At 39.8% G+C, this 22,531-nt stretch overlaps 1 pseudogene across 1 annotated transcript in view; it reads right to left on the reverse strand.

Moving 5' to 3' along the window:
* Positions 1 to 741: 741 nt before the first annotated feature.
* LOC150102910 (dopamine receptor 2 pseudogene) overlaps positions 742 to 22,531 on the reverse strand; it is a 289,605-nt pseudogene continuing 267,815 nt past the window's right edge. The window contains exons 3-4 of the transcript XR_016548814.1: positions 16,481 to 16,629; positions 742 to 2,797 (exon numbers count right to left, since the gene is read on the reverse strand). The product of XR_016548814.1 is annotated as a dopamine receptor 2 pseudogene (transcript). The remainder of the gene's footprint in view (positions 2,798 to 16,480; positions 16,630 to 22,531) is intronic.

Genomic DNA, 22,531 nt, shown 5'->3' on the forward strand with positions numbered 1-22,531 from the left:
GTAGGATTAGCCAAAGTCATCCTTAACGAAGTGCTAACCAGCGGGTGAAACGTTTTCAAATGCGAATATGTGAAAAGGTGTTTGGGCGTGTGCTGCATTTTAATCGCAGAGAAAATTGAATCTGATTCGAGATTTCCCTAAACTGAGGTAGTTCAGATTCCATAGCGTACTCGAAGGAAGCGTCGCCATAAGAAGGGCGAATTGCGCTCCTTCGAGACCGTAAGGAGGTGCGTTGCACGTCAATGAAATGCCCTTTCGAAGAATATTGAAGAAGTTGGAATTAGTTCGTATCCCAAATAGCCACAAGATAGTACGTTTCTGTGTAGCCGAAATGTGAAGGGAATAAAGATGGTCCGGAGGGGGGGGGGTTCTCACACCGGATCTTCGAACAAGTAAGCTGCATAATCATTTGCAAGCAAAGGGTGTTCATCGCGACAACTCGTATTTCTCAATACTTTCCGCTGAAATCTCGCAGGAATTTCTTAAATCAAGCAAATAAATAAAATAAAAACCCTCCATTTCGGTCCCTGGTGGAGAATTCCGAGTTCGCTGTGGTGAAAGGAGGAAAAGAAGTTTAAGAGTTTGGCAGAATACTAAAGTTTCTACTCCTGTTACCTCGGGGGGGGGGGGTGAGTATGTTCACCACAGTAGAAATCTTGCCGACGACCTTCAATAAGATTAATATGAAAAAGAAGTGAGCACTGCTGTTCGACGAAGAAACGTAAAAAAAAAAATCTAAAGTAAAGAACTTGAATAATTTTATTAGCGATTCTGGCTTAAGTTCAGATTGTTGTGTGAATATTTACAAGAAGAGAGAGCGACAAAAGCGGTCTGGTGGCACCTGCACTCGCCGCTTTCGAAAACTAAATCGTATACACGGGAGGTTCATAGCGGCGATTGCATTCAAGGTCACAAATTACATCGTTTCGTCCGGACAGAGTAACCAGTCTTCTAGGGGAGAGGGTGGCTTACAACTTGATTTCTTCGTCCAGCTGCATGATCGGTGCTCGAAGATTCGGAAGGCCGATCTCGTCCCTCACTGCCTGCCTGAGGCGTGTGCGGTACCTTTGTCGTCTGCGTAAGTAACTGGGACAGCACGAGCACAGAAGTTTGATGAAAGCACGGCGGAAATCCCTGCTCCAGCACGCGTAAATGACGGGGTTCATGCCGGAATTAATCCAGCCGAGCCACGTCACCACGGAGAAAGCCAAGTCTAATTTGACTCCGCACTCGTCACCGCAGACTCCGACGAGAATGTTGACGATGAAGAACGGCAGCCAGCATAAAATAAACACCCCCATCACTATGCCGAGAGTTTTAGCTGCCTTGCGTTCCTTGGCCAGCTTCGACAGTTTTCGGCTCAGCGAAAACGATTTCAGATGGCGGTTGGGCACCTTCAGGGAGGCTCTGTCGAACATGTCCTCGTGAGGCGCATTAAGATCCGTGAAAGTCGGCTTATAAGCATCCGAATGAAACACTCCACCGCGATGGATCCGCAGGGTGAGGGCAACACAACGTTCGCCGTTCATGGCCTGCACTTGCTTCGATCCCATCTTGAAGCTGCGGGTCTGCTCGATGGCTGCCCTGTAGATGCGGTAGTAAGTGAACACCATCACCGTGAGGGGGCAGTAGAACGAGATGGTAGACGAAAACACTAGGTAACCGACGTCGTCCGTGAAGAGACACTGATTAGGAGGTGGGTGTTCGGGACTCACCGCTCGCCACCACGCAATAGCCGGGAAGGAGATCAAAGCAGAACATACCCACAGAAGTGCTATTAGTACACCCGCCTTTGTCGGGGTCATACGATTTGGATATGATATGGGATCCGTAATGGCCCAATACCTATCCAGAGATATGATGCATAAGTTGAGAATCGACGCCGTACTGGCCAGGACATCAACGGAATGCCAGACGTCGCAGCAGTCTTGACCGAAAGGCCAGAACTTGTCCATGACTTCGAGAACTGCGCAAAACGGCATCACAATGGCGCCGACGATGAGATCTGCTGTGGCTAGAGAAGCGATGAAATAGTTGGTCACGGTGTGGAGATATTGCTCGCGCACTACGGCCACCATCACCAGAACGTTGCCGAACACCGTGGCTACGCAAAAGAATGCCAGTAACACAGCAAGACCCAGGTGGCGAACTCTGACCTCTTCGTCTTCGGTAACATTGAAAAGGCTTAGAAACGCGGGGTGATCACTGGAGGTGTTCAGCAGCCACCGCGAGTTATTTTCCGCGTTTGGGATCCAAACTGACGCGTTCTCTCTCGAGTCTAGCGGAGAGTCGTACGAGGAAAAATTTAGAAGCGTATTTGAGAAGTCCAATATGCGGCCGTCGTAAGTGAGATTGTCCTCTTTGTCGAGGTTTGAGGACACCGAAGCCAGAACGCTCTTCAAGGAGAACATGATCCGCAAAGAAGGAGGTTTATTCAGCAATCTCATGAAGGTCTTTTGTTCCTTGCAGAAATCGCCAGCATAGTTGTGACCTTTCGCAGAGGTTCACTTGGTACTGTTTTTCTCTTTTCTCGACAGTCATTAGTCGGGATGGCGACACTGGATTACGGCACACAGCAAGAAGTAAGCATAACCAGAAGAGGTAGCAAATAGCCTGCGAGGGCAGCGGCAGCAGAAGAGGAAAAATACGCGCACAAACCTCAAATCTGAGAACGACAGAAGAATCATTTGAGTGCCAACAACAACTCCGTGGGCAGAGGACACGCTGTCTTCAAGCAGCTTCTTCAAGAACATGACAAGGAGTCCAGCGACACAACGCGGTGTCTCTCTTTGATTGCCTGAAAAGAAAAATATCTCGTTATAGAAGAAAGCGTGAGAGATTATCATTCATTTGTAACACAGTTTAGAGCATAAAAACTGAATCAAGTTCAAAGAAAATCACATCACAATTAGGGTTCCAATATGAGGAGTTTTTACCATATAGAGTTTGACTCCGTTGAGGTGTTATCGTGCACCACCAGTATCCTGTTTAGTCTCTATAAGAACGTTTCTGCATTAGGGAACCCTTGACACACTCACGGCGCAAATAAGTACCGTAGGTCTACAGCCTTTCGTGGGTGGCATTCACATAAAGTAGTTAAGAATATTGAAAGGATGAATTTCATGCTTAATGTTTTGCTAACAGATGGCGCTGTACTCATCTTTTAGCAGCAAGCAAACAAGCATGTCATGAAGTGTCATCTAATCGTAAAATGCATTCTTACCTCCTCCGTCTACTGCAGATTTCATACGTAGACTTTTGAAGATAAGCCATAAAAGGAATCATGACCAAACCGCATTATAGATTAGCTTGTTTGACAAGATAACTTCTAATCGCCATCTGTGACCACAGAAGAACCGAGTTAGACCGTTCTTGAATGGATATTGTCCGGGAGCGTGTGCCATCCACCTCATTACATACTGTTTTTGTTGCATGGTAAGATGTGTTCAGCACGACACTCACTGGTGTAATATCAGTGAGAAAAGAAAATGTGCTAAAAGGAGGAAGAAGTGGAACGGGCCAACTAGGAAGGAACTGATGAGGGCGATTACTTAAAAGGTTATTAAAGCAGCCTTTGAAGGGCAAGAAAGAAAAAAAAGGTGCTGCCAACATTGGGTCAGTGTCAGCGGATGTTACCAGATGATCACAGAAGCCACTTTGTCTCTTCTAAGCCTGGCAAATTCTCAAGATTATGCTAAACTCGTGAATTTTGCCAAGCCAGTGGAACCCAGGAAATTGAGAATAGCATTCAAATACGTTATTGTAGCCAACTATCGCGTGGACAAAAGTTTTAACTACCGTCTTTTTCGTACCATAAGACGCCCCTTTTTACATAGAAAAATAGACAATTGGGGTGCGTTTTATGGTCCGAAGGTAACGTTAAAATACGAATCTTTACACTGTACCGAAGCTGTTAGCGAAGTTCAATTACTGGCGCAATATGTTAGATAAAATTAGTAAGTACGCCACTGACGGTAGGTACCTAAGTTATCTCGCTGCATGGGGGTGAATCACCGATTTAGAGCGTTAATAGTCATTAGTGTGTAAACATGTGTGCTTTTGTACGGTTCATTTGAATTATTTTTTATAAGTCGTTAAAAGTTTTATCTTAAAATTAGGAAAAATGAGTGAAAAACAAAAAAGACTTTCATATAAATGTGAGTTATAAATTAAATGTGATAAATTATGCAAAACAATATGGAAACAGAGCAGCAGAATGACATTTTGGTCCACCACCAACAGAAAAAAATGGTTCCTGGGTGGAGAAAACAAGAGGAACAATTAAAACTGCTATGTAAACACAAGAAAACATTCCGTTCGCACCTAGAAAAATGGTCAGAATTAGAAGTACAAATGAAAAAGTGGGTAAACAAATCATCGAAACATGGAAATATCTGTTTTTACGAAAATAATTTTTGAAGCGAAACGATGGGCAATTACTAATGGAATTTTAGATTTTACCGGATCACCGTCTTGGTGCTTTAAATTTATGAAAAGACGTGGGTTATGCATGCGTACAAAAACCACTCTAGCCCAAAAAATGCCGGCTGACTATGAAGCTAAAATTATAGAATTCCATACAGTTGTCATATCAGCGCGTAGGAAATTTAACTTTGAGCTTAATCAAATTGCGAACACGGATGATGCGCCTCTAACTTTTGATGTTCCTTCAAATCGGAGAGTAGATTCAAAAGGCACCAAATCAATAGTGATCAAAATAACAGGTCACGAAAAAAATCACTCCACTGTAGTTTTAGCTTGTTGCGCAGACGGAACAAAAGCATCCCCCCCCCCCATGTTAATCTTCAAGAGAAAAACGTTACCGAGAGATGAAATTCCTCGTGGTATTATTATCCACGTTCAAGATAAAGGCTGGATGGACGAAACAGGAATGAAATTATGGATACAAAAGATATAGGCAAAACGTCCGGGTGCGTTGTTTAAAAAGCCTGCGATGTTAGTGTGGGATCAATTCAGAGCGCATAAAACAGAATCAACCAAGAAGCTTCTAAAAGAAATGAATACAGAATTAGCTGTCATTCCTGGAGGCCTTACAGGTCAATTACAACCCTTGGATGGATCTATTAATAAACCATTCGAAACGTTTATGCGGGAAGAGTGGAATAAGTGGATGGCAAAGCCAAATCACGGTGTTATTACATCAACAGGACGTATGAAACGGCCAACAATTTCAGAAGTATGTACCTGGGTGAAAAATTCATGGGAAGCTGTGAAAGAAGAGACGATTATAAAGTCAATTAAGAAATGCGATGGATGGTACCGAAGATGACGCAGTTTTTGAAGGGAGTGACAACAATAGTTCAGAGGAAAGTAATACGAACGGTGATATTAACGAGACGAGGGATAGTATCGAGAGTGAAGATGAACTGAATATTACTAATACAAATGATTGTAAAATAAATAAATTTGTAAATATTTTTGTCTAAAAATCGTCTCATGAATTTGGGGTGCGTCTTATCGTCCGAAAAATAAGTAATTTGTTCAAAAGTGAAGTATATTTTTAAGCATGAAGTGTGTTGTAGAATGTCGGAGACATAATTTGCTTTCTGATGTTCTCAAGAATTTCATTAACAGATTGATCTGAACCACTAATGTTGAAACCGGTTCCTATTCATTCGGTACGGGTTGTTTTTTTTTGCCTCGGTGGAGACAAAGCGACGAAGAATGCAGGACTACAAACCTCGAGCCACAAACCGCAGGAAATGTTGTCATTACAGGAATTTTTCATTTTACGAATTTCCTTGGTGATGTTGCCAGATTACATTGCAGAGAATAACCTCGTTATAGTTAACAAACGTCAGTTACAACGCGTCGTGAAACGAAAGCCGAACAAATTTTATTGAGTGTCGCAAATAAGCGGAGAATCTGCAATATTTAATTCAAGGAATTTCTCTTAATGCTTTCAAGTCATTGGTCTAAGCAACGTCCCGAGAATCTCCATCAGCCGTGAGTTATCACCCGTCAATCTCCAATAGTCTCTTTTATCGCTCCTTTCTTTGTTATTTGTAAATTAAACAGAAACCTTTTCATTTCAGTAATGTTTCCCCTTCTCGAACGAGATTTTCCTGTAATTCAAATTCAGATTTGAACGGAACTGCCCAGAAAGAGATTTACTGTAATACGTCGTTTGTGTTTCACTTTAGAAGTGCGTATAACTCGAATGCAATTTCAATAAAGCTCGCGCTTAGTGGAAAACAAGATTCGTCTGCTTCTAACAACATGTCGATTGCCATTAAGTTCCCTACTAATACACCATTGGGAACATTATTGTGGTCACGAATGGCAATGGGAAAATGAAATCGGCGAAAAAAATGGCGCCTATTATAAGCTGGCCATGTTAAAACAGGCGCGCGCAGTATTTAAATTGGTAATTTGAGCACGCGGAATATTTGCTTGACGGATCGCTTCTATTTCTTAGAAGACTACCGAGTATTGAATTTTTGGTTGGTTATCGAAAGTGGTACAATCACACTCGATTTCCTTTCCTTCTTTTTCATTTAGTTTAAGAAGCCAATTCTTGTTAAAGAAATTAAACGGAATTTGCTAATTTCGAAGACCTCTAATTAGAATTTACATAAAATTCATAACGTACACATTGCAATCGGATCGGCAATCGCGAAGATAATAAAATCAATCGACGCAAGCCTTCCCATTTTTAATCGGACAAGAATGATGTAACCCGTTTCCCTTTTTGTAAAGGTCTTCGAACCCTGAATGATTTCTCCTCCGAAAATGTGCCCCTTAATAGTTGTTTTGAGGTACTTCCAATGATTTTCTTAAGTAATCGTGAACCTTCAAGACGAAAACCACTGCTATCAAGTGAATCCAACTGCAGCACACGTTTCAGGGCAAAATCGTTCCTCGAAATCAGTGTTTGGGGTACTGCAGGGAATCAGCAGCAGTTGAAACTACGGTAACAGAGTGCGAGCATCAGATTACACCCCTTAATTGCGCGCTGTTTTCTTTGGCAAGTTTTGGGCGAAGAGAAATCCAAGTTTCTTGGAGGTAAAGCCTTATAAGCATTTCTCTCGTAATACGATCGGAATCTAACCGGCATCTTTCCAGCAGCGCTGTAAAAGATTATTTCAACAACTGGGCATCGTCAGCGGAGAATGTGCAGAAATGAAGCCATCTGTTGAACCATGGAGAAGAATCAGTGGGAAGTGCTTGAGGAGCGAGTTATCTTGTCTGCTGGAGATTTTTAGGATTGCCATAGTGATCCCTCCCCCCCAGCAAAGAAGGGGAACCAACCATTTTTGAATGGTGAATTTAAAACTGTGGTTTATTTATACGCCAAGTGGGTTCACCAGATGAACCATTCTAAACATATTTAAGCATTATGGAAGACATGCGCTTTCAATTTTTTTTTTTTCTGAAAGAGATAAAACGGATTAAATTAATGGCACTTCCGTGATAGGAGAGCGGTTTCTCGTCATCTAGAGATCGGTTCATTGGTTATTTGTAGCTGAGCAGCACTTCGTGTGGCAAAACGAGGCAAGCTTCACGGTTCCTGAAGGTTTTGTGAAACAGGCAGTCAGCGGCGCCCGGAGTTCGAGTGAAATTTACGCCTGTAAACACGCCCAGCGGCCGAAAATGTGGAACTAAATTTGTCGTGATATACATTCAGACTCCCAAAACTTGCATGTAGCAACGGTCGGCCAGGATTTTAAATTTCCGTGGTTTGTATAAACAAAAAAGCGCAACCTGCGTGATGACAAACGTAGATACAATTTGCATAAATGCAGCGAGTCTCTGATAACGAAAACAAATGGGGGGGGGACACCGCTTCCATGAAGTGAAAATGCTTTTCGATGAAGATTTCTCCATCACGCACGCATGCACAGTGAGTGCCTCATCGGATGAGCTGGAAAATCTACCCCCCCCCCCAAACAACATGGAAACTTGTTTACAATGCGAAGAGCAACTGCAGCTGCTTGTGACAAAATTTCTGCAGGAAATAGATTCTTGGTGGGCGAGAACAGCTTCTCTTGGATCGACCGGAAAGAAAAATTAAGCGGGTTTTTTAACATCAACTATTCCAGGAAAGAGATATTACCGTGACAAACGTTTGCGACTTTTAAGTCAAACAGGATAAGAATCTGACGAAATGAGAAACCAAAGATAGCAGTGAGATTTTAAATGAGCAGCAAAATGCCTTCTGAAAACAACTTCCCAACATCGCCAAGGTTCGACGCATTGACAGAAGAAACGAGCACAGGAAAAAAGCCACAAGAAACATAACAAACTCACCTTTCTGTTGTACTGAAACTAAATTTGATGTAAATTGTCGGAGGCGATCGAATCCAAGATACACCTATGTGTGCCACCGTATATCAACTGTTTTAAAGCTGTGTCTTCGATAATTCCAGCTGAATATATACTATGTTACTAAAAGTATGCGGACACCACAATTTTTCTTGAATATTGAGCACAGTGTCCCACCAAGTGGCGCATACAGCTAACAGATGCACGAGCAGTCTGTTCGGTCGACTGCAGCACAATTAGAATTAACAGTTTGAGCGAGTTATATTCAAAGAGGCGTTGAGAAAACGCACGATGCATTCGCGCAGTGAAGTGCTGAAAAGGTGCCTTCTGCTAATGGCGAGTCTGTAGATGGTCAAAAGTTAAACTGTCGTAGAGAGAATCTAGCATGTCTTTAATAAGTCTTTTGGAAGACTTTCATGCCCCATAACATGAACCACGTGATATTGTTGTATCTTTTTTTATTAGCCCATTTTAGTACCCATCATCCCCAATCCTTCACCTCTCTTCTTCTGAATCCACGAGATTTTCGAAACCCTTCTGTACGTCCATCCACATCTCAAAAGCATCAACTCTTCTTCTGTCTTCCTTGTTTGGTGTCCATTTTTCTGCTCCGCAGACAAACTAAAGAATTTAATCATTCTTAATCTGTTTTTTTTTTTTAATTTCTCTTGCTTCATTCTGCTAAACGTTTATTTTGCACTTTCTGTTCTTCTCCTAATCTCTCTCTTGCATTTCCCATCCTCTATAATTTGATTTTTAATTTCGTGATGTTGTTTTCTCTAATTATTTAATATTTTTAATTTAATGTAAGGCCATTTTTTTTACTCTGCTCTTTTAATTTATTTGCTCTATTAACTTCTGAAAGTCTCTCTCTGTCCCAGCAATCAATACTGTATCATCTGCATAACGAAGATTATTTATATTTCCCCTTCCTCCAGTTCTTCCATACCCTCAATTTTTTGTTTCACTGTAGAGTGAGGAGAAAGCACGCATCACTGTCTAACGCTTTTCTGTATTTGGAATACCAAAACTGCTTAAAAGAACAGTTTCGATAAGAGCTACGTAGAACGACAATTGGGCGAGACAAAGTCCAAGTTCAATGCATAAACTATATTGGCGGAATTATGGACAAAAATACGTGTCCGTTTTAAACAAATTGTCAGAAATTAAATTCTGTCCAGGAAGTGTAATGAGTGTCAATCTCATTCATATTATTCATTGATCTGTGAAAATACTGGATTTATGAAAAAATCAGTTGGCCCTTTAATTTTTGCAACGCGGTGTATTTATAGGAGCGAAATACTTAATACAAACTCCCTCCCATTATCGATTCAATCGTGCGAAGGCCAAACAATTGCAATATTTGGAAAGTCGTTACAGACACGAAAACACGCAGTTGCAACACAAACGTTACTGACAAAAGCAGAAGAAGGTCAATGAGGTGGAAGTGGGGATGGACAGCAACGCCGATCAAAGTAATGGCTGCGACCAAATGACCAGAAAGTATGATTACTATTCGAACATAAGAACGAGATCGCATTCGTCTTTATTTCTTCAGGTTCCTTTTCGAAGAAACTGCTGTAGTAAGATTCAAATATACACGATTTTAGTATCGCTAGTGAGACAAACCAGCGTTGGTTCAATTACGTACGGATTTATTTCAATTGTTTGCTTAATTGTTATGGGTTTTATTTCCCAATAACATTAAATGATCTCCACGAGAGCTTCTCCATAACCGGGTGATTACCTTTTTAATCCCTGATTTTGTCAACGAACTGTCGTTACCAAAATAATGGCCAATTTGCTTCAAGTCTCGAGTTCAACAATCGCTGTTTGGATGAATGCAATCGGATGCGCTGTTCGAAACAAGATGGGATTTTGAATTTCACACACACAAATATTTATTGAATAATCCTTCTATTTTAACCTCGACCTAGGTAATCCTGATCTATTTAAATCCAAAAACACTGAACTTCAATGGCTAGAAGTTTAAATGCTGGTTAGTCAAGACAATACCGCAAACAAAGGGGGGGAAATCAGAATATCAAAATGAATAAGAAAAGATTTCCTCACCGACCTCTACCAGACGATCATAACGCGTCATTCCGTTATCTATTGATCCAAACGCTCATTTGCATTAGATTTAACGAAGGAGATTAAGTTCGTCGACGAGCTTGAGCTCCTCTTTTTAGATTTTGTGAGGATTACGTAATTTCTACGAAAACCGAGATTTCTTTTTATCGCGTGAAGATGAGTTTTATGTGCAGAATACTAGACTGCAGAAACACACGTGAAGTCACAGGAACAACATTTCAGGCGGCACGCGGACAAGAAATCGGGAGAATGTATCTGTTGAAGGGAGTGTGATGTGTGCACGGTCGCCTCGCTTCATTCCATCCATAGAAAAAGCATGCTGAGTAGCAGATAATGCAAACATCGTTCGTCACATTTAGATTATTGAGAGAGCGAAAGTTTTAAAGAAGAAATAGTTTTTAAATAGAATTTCCTATGAACTGTCTTGACGTTACCAGAATATTTCACGACTATTATTGAGATGTTTTAAGTATAAAAAGATGCGACCCATTTACTCCTTCCGAACCTATAATATCGTCTTACCCCAAGTTTTGCACGCGCCTGAAAATACGAATTTGATAAGTCTCGAAGCAGAAGGTGGCCTGAAGATGATTCACATTTTTCTAAAAGAAATGGTTCTCACTTAATACGACAGAAGTTGTTTTCAATTTCTTCAACCACTTCTATTTTGTTCCCATAATGCCAGAAAAAAATGGTTCATTTTTCTTGCGTTAATTTAAAAGTTCGTTCTGTGTCCTTGCAACAAGAACAAACGATTCACGAGTTCTTGACTCGTTTGTTCTTGTTGCGTGGTTCGTTGCGTAAACTCCACGTCAGCGGCCTTTTCTCATTGATTTCCGCTGGAAACACTTCGGTCCGTGCCAGTGATGTGGACTGCATGCAATGAATCTCGCAACAAGGACAAAATGTTTTAATACCACTTGCACGTGTTTATACCGAGAACCACTAATTGTTCTGATTACCTCTCGAGGATTGTTCATTCACAGATGTGTGATGATCTGAGCGCGCGCACACTAGTGTCTAGAACTCAGCCGAGCAGGTGCATTGTCGATAAAATCTTTCGAATCAACTATTAGTCAAGTGGAACAACGAGTTATTAGCATAGTATTTGATTTCAAGGATGAGGTGTCGACATTTCGAGTCCAAAGATGAATTCCGGTCTCCCACACACGGAAGTGGGGAATTCACTGCTCTTCACAGGCCAAAGGAGTCAGAATGCGCCCTTACTTAGTGAAGCCTTATTCAGATGGAGGGAACGTAGGATTTTCATTCCAAGATGAGAGACTGGTAAGCGTATCGCGAGAAATCTATTTCTTAGTTCTCACGCTCAATCTAACAAAAAATATCGTCGCATCGCGTAATGTTTGTAAATAGCCAATTCTTGGCACAAACAGTTCCATTTTAAGTTTCTTTCGTGCACCCGTGTGGGTGGCCCGTTGTATCACACGAAGTGGCGTTGCGATTGAGTGAAGGTGGATTTACTCTGCTCGATTTGAGCCGCTCAAAACTGAATTGATAAACTGCCTTTCGATTTCTAAAAAATGGCGAGAGTGTACTTGGATAATAGTTGCTCTAACACTATCGAATCTAATAACACGTTTGTGCTGTTCTTCATTGCAGGGTGAACATCCCCCCCCCCCCCCCAAAAAAAAAAGGTGTTGCTCAGTGAGTGATCTGCCTTGCTTACAAGTATTGATTTTATTATTTTTTAACGGGTTTCTTTAAAACCTATTTAAAATAGCAGAGTGGCGAAATTTCGTAATGGTACAGATTAAGCTCCCCCTCCCACCATTTCTTTGCGTGCGTAAAAAAAATAAAAAATTCTCCACAGCCTTCGCAGAATGTCGCCAGGAAAGTAGTTATTAGAGCAGTTCAAAACGACACGCTAATTTAATGGTTAAAATATTCCAGTAATAATGAGTACTTTTTTGCCCCTAGTAAAGTTATCCATGCATGTACAGTGAAACTGATTTTTTTTTTTTTAAATGTCATATTACATGAACTTTGAAATGCAGCAGCGTAGACCATCATTTTTTTTTTCTTCTTCTTTCCCCTGCCTGAATTTTCTAAATAATTATCTTGATCGTTGGCTTTGTTACACGACGGCAACCCTGGATAATTTTTTATAAGATAATACCGAGCCCCAAGGCCACGGTTTTGCTACCCCACGTCAACTATCAAAAAACACAATTAAATGCACAACCATTTTGTATTATTTGTATGAGATAATGAGAACGTTTTCTGTGGTTTTATTTTACCACGAATGCATTCCCACATTTTTTTTGCGTTCAGTGAAAATGAAGTTCTACACCAAAAGGTTTCGCAATGCATATCTCGCAGAATGCTTCGCAATTCCTGATTTCATTTAGGGATACCAATTATATTAAAAAGGATTAATAAGGTTTTCTTGGACAAAAATTTCTTAATCCATCCTAAAAATTCGTTATAATTCTGATCGAGCCAATTTGCAAAATTATTCATAATTTCACACTGGTTTGAAAAACGACTCGGAAATGGATATATATATATATATTTAATTATTGATAAATTATAGTTTATTCTAAGTGTCTCTCTCAAATCAGATACGCCATTCTTAAAAGAACTGTATATATTCCAGGCCATTCTTTCAGCCGACCATTTCGTACAGCCAGAGGGGCGGTGATATTATTAAATTCACTGCTTGGTCCACACACGCCTCTTTTTCTCCTGCCTTGACCACAAAGCGCCACACAGACCTTCAATATTACACAACTTATTGCACCCCCACCCACCCACATTCAGCACCTCGTTCTCCGCCACTTCTCCTGATGTTATAATCGAAATGACGAGCGACATGATTGGGTTTTCAACGTAGTTGATCCAGATCGTACGACTGACAACGTCCGATTAACTAGTTTAAGCGAGCCTTAGGCTAGACGAGATTGAGCGCCAACATGCTTAGTACACCTAGGGCGGAACTTCTACTGGGTTTGTTTTAGATTACGCAAGACTACGAGGACCAATATTCCCATAATTGTACATCATTCGAGATGGTTTGCATTTTTTTTTGGGGGGGGGGGGGAATGAAACATCGAAGAATTCGGTACACAAAACCTTGTCATCCACTGCAAGCGATCAACAAGGTTCACTTATGAAGAACGATCTATAGTTGATACACTGGAAGAGGTTTCATGATAATGTAACAAATACGTGAATGACTAATATTAAACTCTCATCAATACCAAATGCTTCTGCAGATCTACTAACTTCGTTATTTAATTTTTTGGAAATCAACCCGAATTACGGCTCGTTTGCATAATGATGTATAACTGTCACCGCAGTAAGAAACCAACTAAGAAGCAGAATTCAGTAATTAGCAAACCGTCGATTCAATTTCCCTTCCAAATAGTAAGCTACAATGATGTCAAAGCTTAAGCAGTGGATAGAAATAATTGTATTTATACAGTAAAAGAAAAAAAAATCTACAGGAGAGGACAACAGGTTAGACCATGTTATTATGGTCTAACCTGTTAATATTTGTTTATGAAATATTTTATTTCATAAACAAAGAAAAAATATACAGAACTAAAATTTCATTTTCATGGGAAGGTTGACTTATGTTTCAATCGTTCATTTCTGAGGTCAGATTCTAAATTCATATGTTTCTGTATTTATTTTAGGTACTTAAGAGCCGAGAAATTTTATTCAGCTAACAGTGGAATTCGTAGAATGAACCTTTCTTGAACTTTCAGTAGACCGTCTGCGGAGATTTCACTTAAATCGTCAATCTTTACATTAAACGGATCAAACCATTTAATAATACATCACATGGTTCAATTTCACATGTTTTCAAATTTCCAATTGGGAATTTTGCTTTCCACTGGAATTTTATTTAATTTCCTAAACAGTGGCGGACCACAGGTTAAGAAACGGTGGATCAGGACACTGTTGCGTGCAGGATGTCGAAAAACCGCGTTTTTAAAAGGTAGAATAATCGAATGAGCGATTAGGAAAAGAACAGCTCAGTAGTAAAGTCGATTTATGAAGATCAAGTGGAGCTCAGAAGAATTTTAATCGTTTTGTTGTGGTTGGAACTGCAATCGCCAACTGAGTCATCTGAAATATTGAGATATTTTAATGCTAAGCGTGTAATATCTCTCTATTTCTGGTTCTTTATTTAAGCGTCCGTAGGGAGGGCAAGAAGTATGCAAAATGTTTACGTGCGCTTTCAAATTAGTGTTAAGCATACACCAATTTTTTCTTTTCTTTAAGGATTCGCTGTCTATTCGTCCATCCGTTTTCTTTCTTTCAATCTATTATCCAAAAACTCGAACCTATTATATATTCACTACACTCACACGCACCTTTATTCCTTTTTTTTTTTTAAATCTCACGTTCGCTTAAAAATGGATGAGATCAAAAAATAATTTCCCTTCTGCCTGAAGTCTTCTGTGGTGTAATCTTTGTAGGCATGGATACCTAAGAAACTGCAATGCGATCGGAAATTTGGTCTTTGGAGTTCCCAAACTCCCACACGTACGTATTGTAATTATCTCTCACCATCTTCATTTGGTAGTAAATTTCCGTTTTCACAAGATTTTATTCATAAAGAAATGTTAACTTCACTGCTTTACAAGAAACTGAGTAATGCTTGGATGATATAAATGATTGTGAACGTTTTCTTTAAAAAAATTAAATCTCATAAAACTGCAAGAAATAAACAAGAGATCCAAATAGGGTGGGGCAACGATATGTTCCATAGTACTGGTCCATCTCTCAGGGATATACTTCTTTCTCTCTCTATGATGCCATTCCCGGTCTTCGGAGAATTAAACAGTAGACAACCATCTTCGACTTCCTCAACATCGGCCGTCCCACTTGGCGACCGCGCAGATGGAGACGGATGGGCTGTATGCGAGAAGCTTCGATTTCAAGCTTGTTTGTTTTTGATTCACTACTGTATGCATTCTGGCGTAATTAAAGAAGTATCTGTTTTCGATTCATCAATGACAGCTTCTACTGGCGCAGAACACCTCGCACGTCCTGTTCGGACACGATAAAAAGGAACCAAATGCATGTTTCGGACCTCACGATCGTCTAGATATATCTAGCTTTTACTTTATTGCGTCATTTAAAAATTCCGTAACTCGGAGAAAACCAACGCAAAAAAAAATTATAGTGAAATCCAAAGATGAATTAGTAAAAGACGCTCCGAAGAAGAAACCCTCTTCAAATTGCTGCGGCTACTGATGCTAAGGGTTGTAAACGTTGAGAACAGATGTAGGCACTGCTGTTTCGGGGACCATTTAAAAGTAGGCTGAGCTCACGAAACGCGCCTTTTTAATCTCTTAATGAAGTCAGAAAGCTCAGCTTCGTCTAGGTTAATTCACTGATTTTGTGTGCACACGATTTGCAGTATAACAACGTCAATGCTCTGTCTTGCACTTCAGTTGAAGCAGAAGGTGCCAAGCTTTATGAATTGACCGAAAACATCAGTTTCAGCAAGAAAATCGCACCTTTAGATTTTGTTCCCTTCATTCTTCAATATATTGGCAGGTCATGTGATCCACTCTTTAAACACTATCTGCAATTTTGAAAGGTGAGAGATGGGAAGTCTGGAGCAATATCCATCATATCCTCAAAACATCTGCTTAGCAAAAGCCGTAATAAGGAAAAAGAAAGCTCTGGCGAACTGGCGTACTAATATTTTTACATAATCTCAATTCCACACAAATAGCCTTTGCCCCCTGGGTCGTAGCACACTTCAGTACCTTGTGCGAGCAAAAAGTGTTGCGTTTTCAATCTTTCATTGGTCGGATTGCACAAGGGAAGAAACGTTACGATAATGCGATGTCCATTCGTTGCATCAGTTATTTGCAACGCAATTCAAGCTATGGAAAGGATTTCTCTTGATACACAATCCCACGTCCTCTTCTCGCAATCATGCTGGATTTATCGAAACAACGAATGAAGCTCGTTGTTTATTCTTATTCTACGGTTCCAAAAATGGCTCGATATTACTGAGCTTCAGTCAACAAATTAATAACGAATCTTTTGGGTTCATACTTCAATTAAGAAATGCATTTAAAACAACGGATAACAGAGGATTCTATAAACTCACCTGCAACAAATGTCGGGCACGAGCCTGTTGCTCAATGTCGTCTTCGCACCTTCCTGTCAACTGCACTCCGGTCGAAGATCTTGCAGCTGTAAATTACAAACATCTTCCGTAGTCGCTTCTTTTCCCTTTGTAAGCCCGATTAGCACTGCCTGCATAATAAAGAGAAGATAAGTTACGCTTTGATTCTTTTCAGCGAATCACTCGGAGCATTAATTACCAAGCAAGATAACTACAGTAGAAGTGCGCTGCAAAACCGTTAAATACGAGTTGCTGATCCGAATAAATCGCGGATTATGTGCGTCCTCACCAGAAACATCCAAAAAAATGGTTTAGGATCGAGTCTATAGAGACCACCCATGCCGCCAATACACTAGTAGAGAAAAACGCAAGCGCACAGTAATCTCCAATATGCAACCGATACCAAACAGTTCATTTTTCTTTTGCATTTCAAAAATAGTAGCAACAAAACAAAGAAAAAAAGTATTCTTCGCATCTCCAAAGAAATATGAAACTCATTTTGATAAAATCAAATGTTCTAAACAAACACTTAAAGCCTCCTCCGCAAACATAACTAAATATAACAGGATGACAGCTAATACGCCCAACATTTTGCTCGCTGCGTCATCCTTTTGGAGTGAATTTTGTGTTGTGTTAGGTCTTGTATGCGACATACACGCCATGCGTGCTGAATGCCACGTGCTGGTATTGTTGCGCTCCCTCTATTGTCCGCTTTACCCTTACGGGTGTTGAATGAGCTGTGGTAAACATAAATCGATGTAACCAGCAAGGCAAATTATTCCGCGCAGGAATGCCATAACCGAGATGGAAACCGCAAATATGCAACTGCAGCATCGTAAAGGAAGTCATAAAAGAAAGAAGCCACGCGCCCAGTCGGAAGATGGAGTCAAAGTAGCAACACGAGAGAGAGAGAGATGAAGCGAATTGCCGTGGAAATATGTATAAGAACTTGGTGAGGAGGAATATAAACTAAGATGGTCTGTGCGCCAACTTATAATTCCCTATACGATCAAGCAAGTGACGTCCCCTCCATTCAGCAGAAAGGGATGGGAAACGAACGGGTGGACAATGAAGACGAGGTCTATTGTGACCACATTTCTTGGAACTTTCCATGCCGAAAGTGCAGAAGAGAAAACAACCTTAAGAGAATTAAAATGCACGAGATGTGAGAAGGGAGGAGATGAGTAATAGACAGTCTCCTTCAGTGAATTTTGATTCCGTTTAGCATTTTAATTTATTCCGGAGGATTTGGAACCATTTTGTGTGGACCGCAAGTGTAATGTAAAAATTGCTTTTGAAAATGTATTCATTCAGTTCGCTCATATTACTTAGTATCAATTAAATCTTTACATACCGAGTCTACCGACACCATTAAAGAAATAAATAAATTCGAATAACAATCTAGTTCAGTTTATCCTCAACAGATGGTGCTGATGTCATTATTCGTATTTCTGTTGCCCATGTCACTAAGAACAGATTGTTTAGTAAAACAATATCTTGGCGATGCTTCCTTAGTTTTTGCGAGGATTTAAAAAGCTGCGAATGCAATTCTGAAATGAAAAACACTCAGTGAATCTAAGCGTAAAAACATGATAGGAAGGAAAGTATTATAGTAATTTTTTTCTTAAAATGCACGTCATAAAAAAGAATACAAAAAGTTGGTTGAATCACTAATAAAGCGAAATATTTTTATGGAATATTTTGGAGTAAATTCCAAAATGTCGGATTAGTTTTTATTCAGTAGGGAAACAGTGCATAAATAGTTTCTTAAAATTAAAACTAAATGCCCAGAGAGAAAGAAGAATTTAGGTCTTTAGAAGACTGCGGTATGTTTATGACAAGAAATAGCTTAAAAACACTTCACCGAATGATGCGCCATCTGGAAAAGAAGAAATTGACTTTTATTATATCAGCGAATACTGCCTGACATCACATGAGTGTTAAAACAGAGCAACGAATGCAATTAATTATGCAGAGCAAAGCTATGAGAGTATACAATAGTGAAAGGAACAGACCAATCAAAAGCAGTTTCCGATTTTAACGGTGTAAGGACATTCGTTGCATTGAGTCTTTGAGGGTTAACATTGCATGATATGTTCGTGTGGAATTAATTGCAACAAATAACTTAAAATGTGCGCTGTTTGTTACCAAAAAAATACATTTCATGTTATTTAAGTCGGATCGATCGGGGACAATTTTTTAAGACCTGGCGAGAAAATAATGAATATTCTCGAGTTAATAATTCAATAGAAATTAAGGAATCCGACAGACTCTCTTACTCCATTAAAACTCAAGGGAACCGACTGCGCTATGAATCCCCTTTCAGGCTCGGATTTCACAACACCGCTTAGTTTATTTTCTACCAACTGCTATATCATAGTTGTATTGCTTACATTGAAGTTATATAAGTGAATTGTTTGGTCACCTTAAATTGGGTCATCATTTCTTTGAGTGATTATTGCAAAGCGTGTCTTCATTATTAATAATTCAAAACACGAAGAACACTGAATGACAAGGATTGGTTTAATGTTTCGTTTTTCTACATTCCGACGATATGGTGAACTCATGCATCATTCATGAGTTCGTTTTTACCCATTCTTTCTTTCTTCAGTATTTGATTTAAATAATTCCGTACGAAGAAAGGATAATCAAGGCATGGAAACAGAGTCAACGGCAGTTTCCAAAGTCTGTGTGTGTACATGCGTGTTGCGTAGGGACCTAGAGTAATGGTGCGATTACAGTCCGTAGCTCAATCCGTACGTTAGCCTGTCTCATACGGATGTGAACGTTTTCCCCCCGTAAACTTGGCTTTGAAAAAACTGATTTTCCGGTCGAAAAAAGAGAAAAACCGGTCGGATGAACACCGGTGTAAGTACTCACTGTAGGCCAGGGGAAGCAACGACAAACCACCTCAATAAAGTAGCATTGCAACTCACCAACCATTAGGTTGAGAAGGGAACAGCTAAAAGATGAGGCCAATGCATTCCGTGTTCATTCACTATGCGTTCTTCCAGCTTTTTATCGAATCCTGGTTGATTTGCTTTTGTTTTATAGGATGAACAACCAGTGGGTACGAAGGAAAACGTCCGTTTACTTATGAGACCGACCTACCTGAAGGTAAGTTACCTGTTCGAAGACCGGATAACATGAGATTACTCAGTTTGTTCTAATCCCATCCACGAGGTCAAGGACGTCAACAACGTCCTGCTAACCGGGTTTGGCCAAGTGATTAACCGATCTGCTCTCTAGTCAACGTGTTGTGGGTTAGAATCCAGCATTGGACGTGAACTTGCGACTATCTTCAGGTGGGAGATGAATTTCACCGCTCGGTCCTGCATATTGTAAGCCTGAAGTTGTTCCAGGTTTCCGGATTACACAAGGATATATATATATAAAATTAAATAGAGAAAAAATCCTTAGCCCACCCACGGTACCAATGCACAATTGTTCGTGGGTTGGAAAAAAAAAGGAGATCAATTATCGCACTTTTCATCATCAACATTACTTCCGATTTGTATCGTCGTTGCTTTACAAGTCACTTACACGAACGCAGTATGAAACGTTTCAACAACACAGAACTGATTTTAACTCTTAAATTAAGAAATAAGAACAATGATCAGCATCTATTTATATAACGGCACACGAAAATTTGCAGGCTGAAAAAAACCCTTCAAGTTCGAACATCAACAATTTACAAAAATACAGAAGTATCGCATGAGTTGCCTTAGCACAACCTAAAAGAAGGGCACTGTAAGCCAGTGGCTGGGCTGCATATCCGCTTTGCGTTCGGGGTTTTCGATGATCTGACTGCCTGTTTCATATGCTACTTGCATAAACACGAATTCTTCAGGTTTGAAATGTCCGAGTGTTCATCATGAAACCTCCATCGCTTCGGGGAAAAAAAAAACCTTTTAGCCGTTTCCAAGTACCAATATTTTAAATGAAACAAATGGGCGTTTCTTTTAATAAAGTCCTACGAAATCGAAGCATTTTTTAAAAATTTTATTGTATTATTTTCGGCTATCAAATTCAGGATTTCTAAATAACACCCTGATGTTTACAAATTAAGGATATAATATTTCTATGTGAACTTAGTTCATTCTCTTCTCTAGATTTCGTTGTGATTCGATTTGACATATATGGTAGTTTAAAATCAAACAAATTTATAGTTGAATCCTGTTACAAGGAATATAGAGAAGAGGGAATATGGTGCAGCTCACTTCACATTGCAACTGCACCACATCAAGGCGATCCACCACTTGATACGCTTCCAATGGAAAAAAGTCCGACTACAATCCATAAACATATCCAAGGGGAAATTTTGACTTACCAACAAGTGTAACCGATGTATGCACATGAATTAGAATGACAGCGTTAAACACACAGTCCAGTCGCCTGAAAAAAAAAAAAAACCGCAAAGAAGCAATTTGTGTTCAACATTTTAGCTTTTTTTTTCCATTCCAATTAAATCCCATTAGAAAGCATTACATCATCATCATCAAATTCCTGCCATGTACTCTCAAGGGGTGTACAGGATATGACAGTACTACATGAAAAATTTACATCATTACTAACTTCCTATCTACAATTTTCCTCCAAATCAGTCTGTTACTTGTCAAGACTCCAACATTATCAGATCCTATATTTCTATCGTCTAAAGCACTTTGTACCGTATCAATCCACCTATATCTTGGTCTTCCTCTGGGTCGTTTTCCTGCCAACCTGGCAGAGAACACTTCTTTTGCTAATCTTTCCTCTCCCATTCTGTTTAAGTGACTATACCACCTGAGATTAGCTCTGCTAACGCATTCCTGGATGCTGACAATGTCAAGTTCTTTCCTAATATCCTCATTTTTAATATGATATTGCCATCGATGCCATCTGTTTACGCCTTTAGTCTTTCTCAGGACTCTCATATCTGCGGTCTCTAGTCTTTGGTCAAGTGTTTTACTTCTGACCCAGCTCTCAGATCCATAAGTTAAAACTGGTTTGAAGACTGTCTTGTATACAGCTAATTTAGTGTTTTGGCTAATTTCTCTCTTATTCCATATGAATTTATTCATTTGACTTCCCACCATACCAGCTTTGCTGATTCTGTTCTCTATTTCCATATTTAATTTATCATCTTCAGTAAAAATCGTGCCTAAGTAGCTGAAATGTTTTACTTGTTCCACAGGTTCTCCATTCACAACACAGTTGACATTTTCAATGATTCTGCCTATTTTCATTGTCTTTGTCTTTTTATTGCTGACCTTCATACCACATCTATTACAACAGCTATTCAATTTAGTCAGAGAATCTTGCAGACTTGTAGCAGATTTATTTAGAAGTATAACATCATCCTCATAAAGCAAAGAGCTGACATTAACATCTCCAATTTTGATATCACGTTTAATACCACTTTCCTTCATAATGTGATCCATACTGATAATGAATAACAGAGGGGATAATGTACATCCTTGTCTCACACCAGATTTAACATTAAACCATCTTCCTGTACTTCCTTCAATTATAACTGCTGACTTACAACTCAAATAAAGACTAAGTATTGCTTGATATAATGCCCCATTGACACCATATAACTGCAGCGTATTGAATAGCTTCTCTGTTGGCACCTTGTCGTATGCCTTTTCCAAATCGACAAAACTTGAATACAGATCTTTGTTATATTCCCATGCTTTCTCGACTATTTGTCGTAAAGTGAAGATCTGATCCTGACATATTTGGCCTGAATCCAGCATGTTCTTCACCCAGCTTTTCTTCCACAATTCTTCTCAACCGTTTCTCAAGTATACTTGCATAGATCTTGCCAGGAACACTCAGTAGGGATATACCTCTGTAATTCTCACATTCAGTTTTATTTCCCTTTTTATATATGGATACTATGAGAGCTCTACTCCAATCAGCGGGAATTCGTCCCTCAGTCCAGGCTTTCTGAACTATGCAGTGCGGCCACTAAGACTTTTATACCACCATACTTCAGCATTTCTGGTTGAATATCATCTACTCCTGCTGCCTTTCCACATTTCAAGC

Source organism: Typopeltis vanoorti, chromosome 9 (assembly GCF_054136105.1).
Source record: "Typopeltis vanoorti isolate ZY-2024b chromosome 9, IOZ_Tvanoo_1.0, whole genome shotgun sequence".
Lineage (NCBI taxonomy): Eukaryota > Metazoa > Arthropoda > Arachnida > Uropygi > Thelyphonidae > Typopeltis > Typopeltis vanoorti.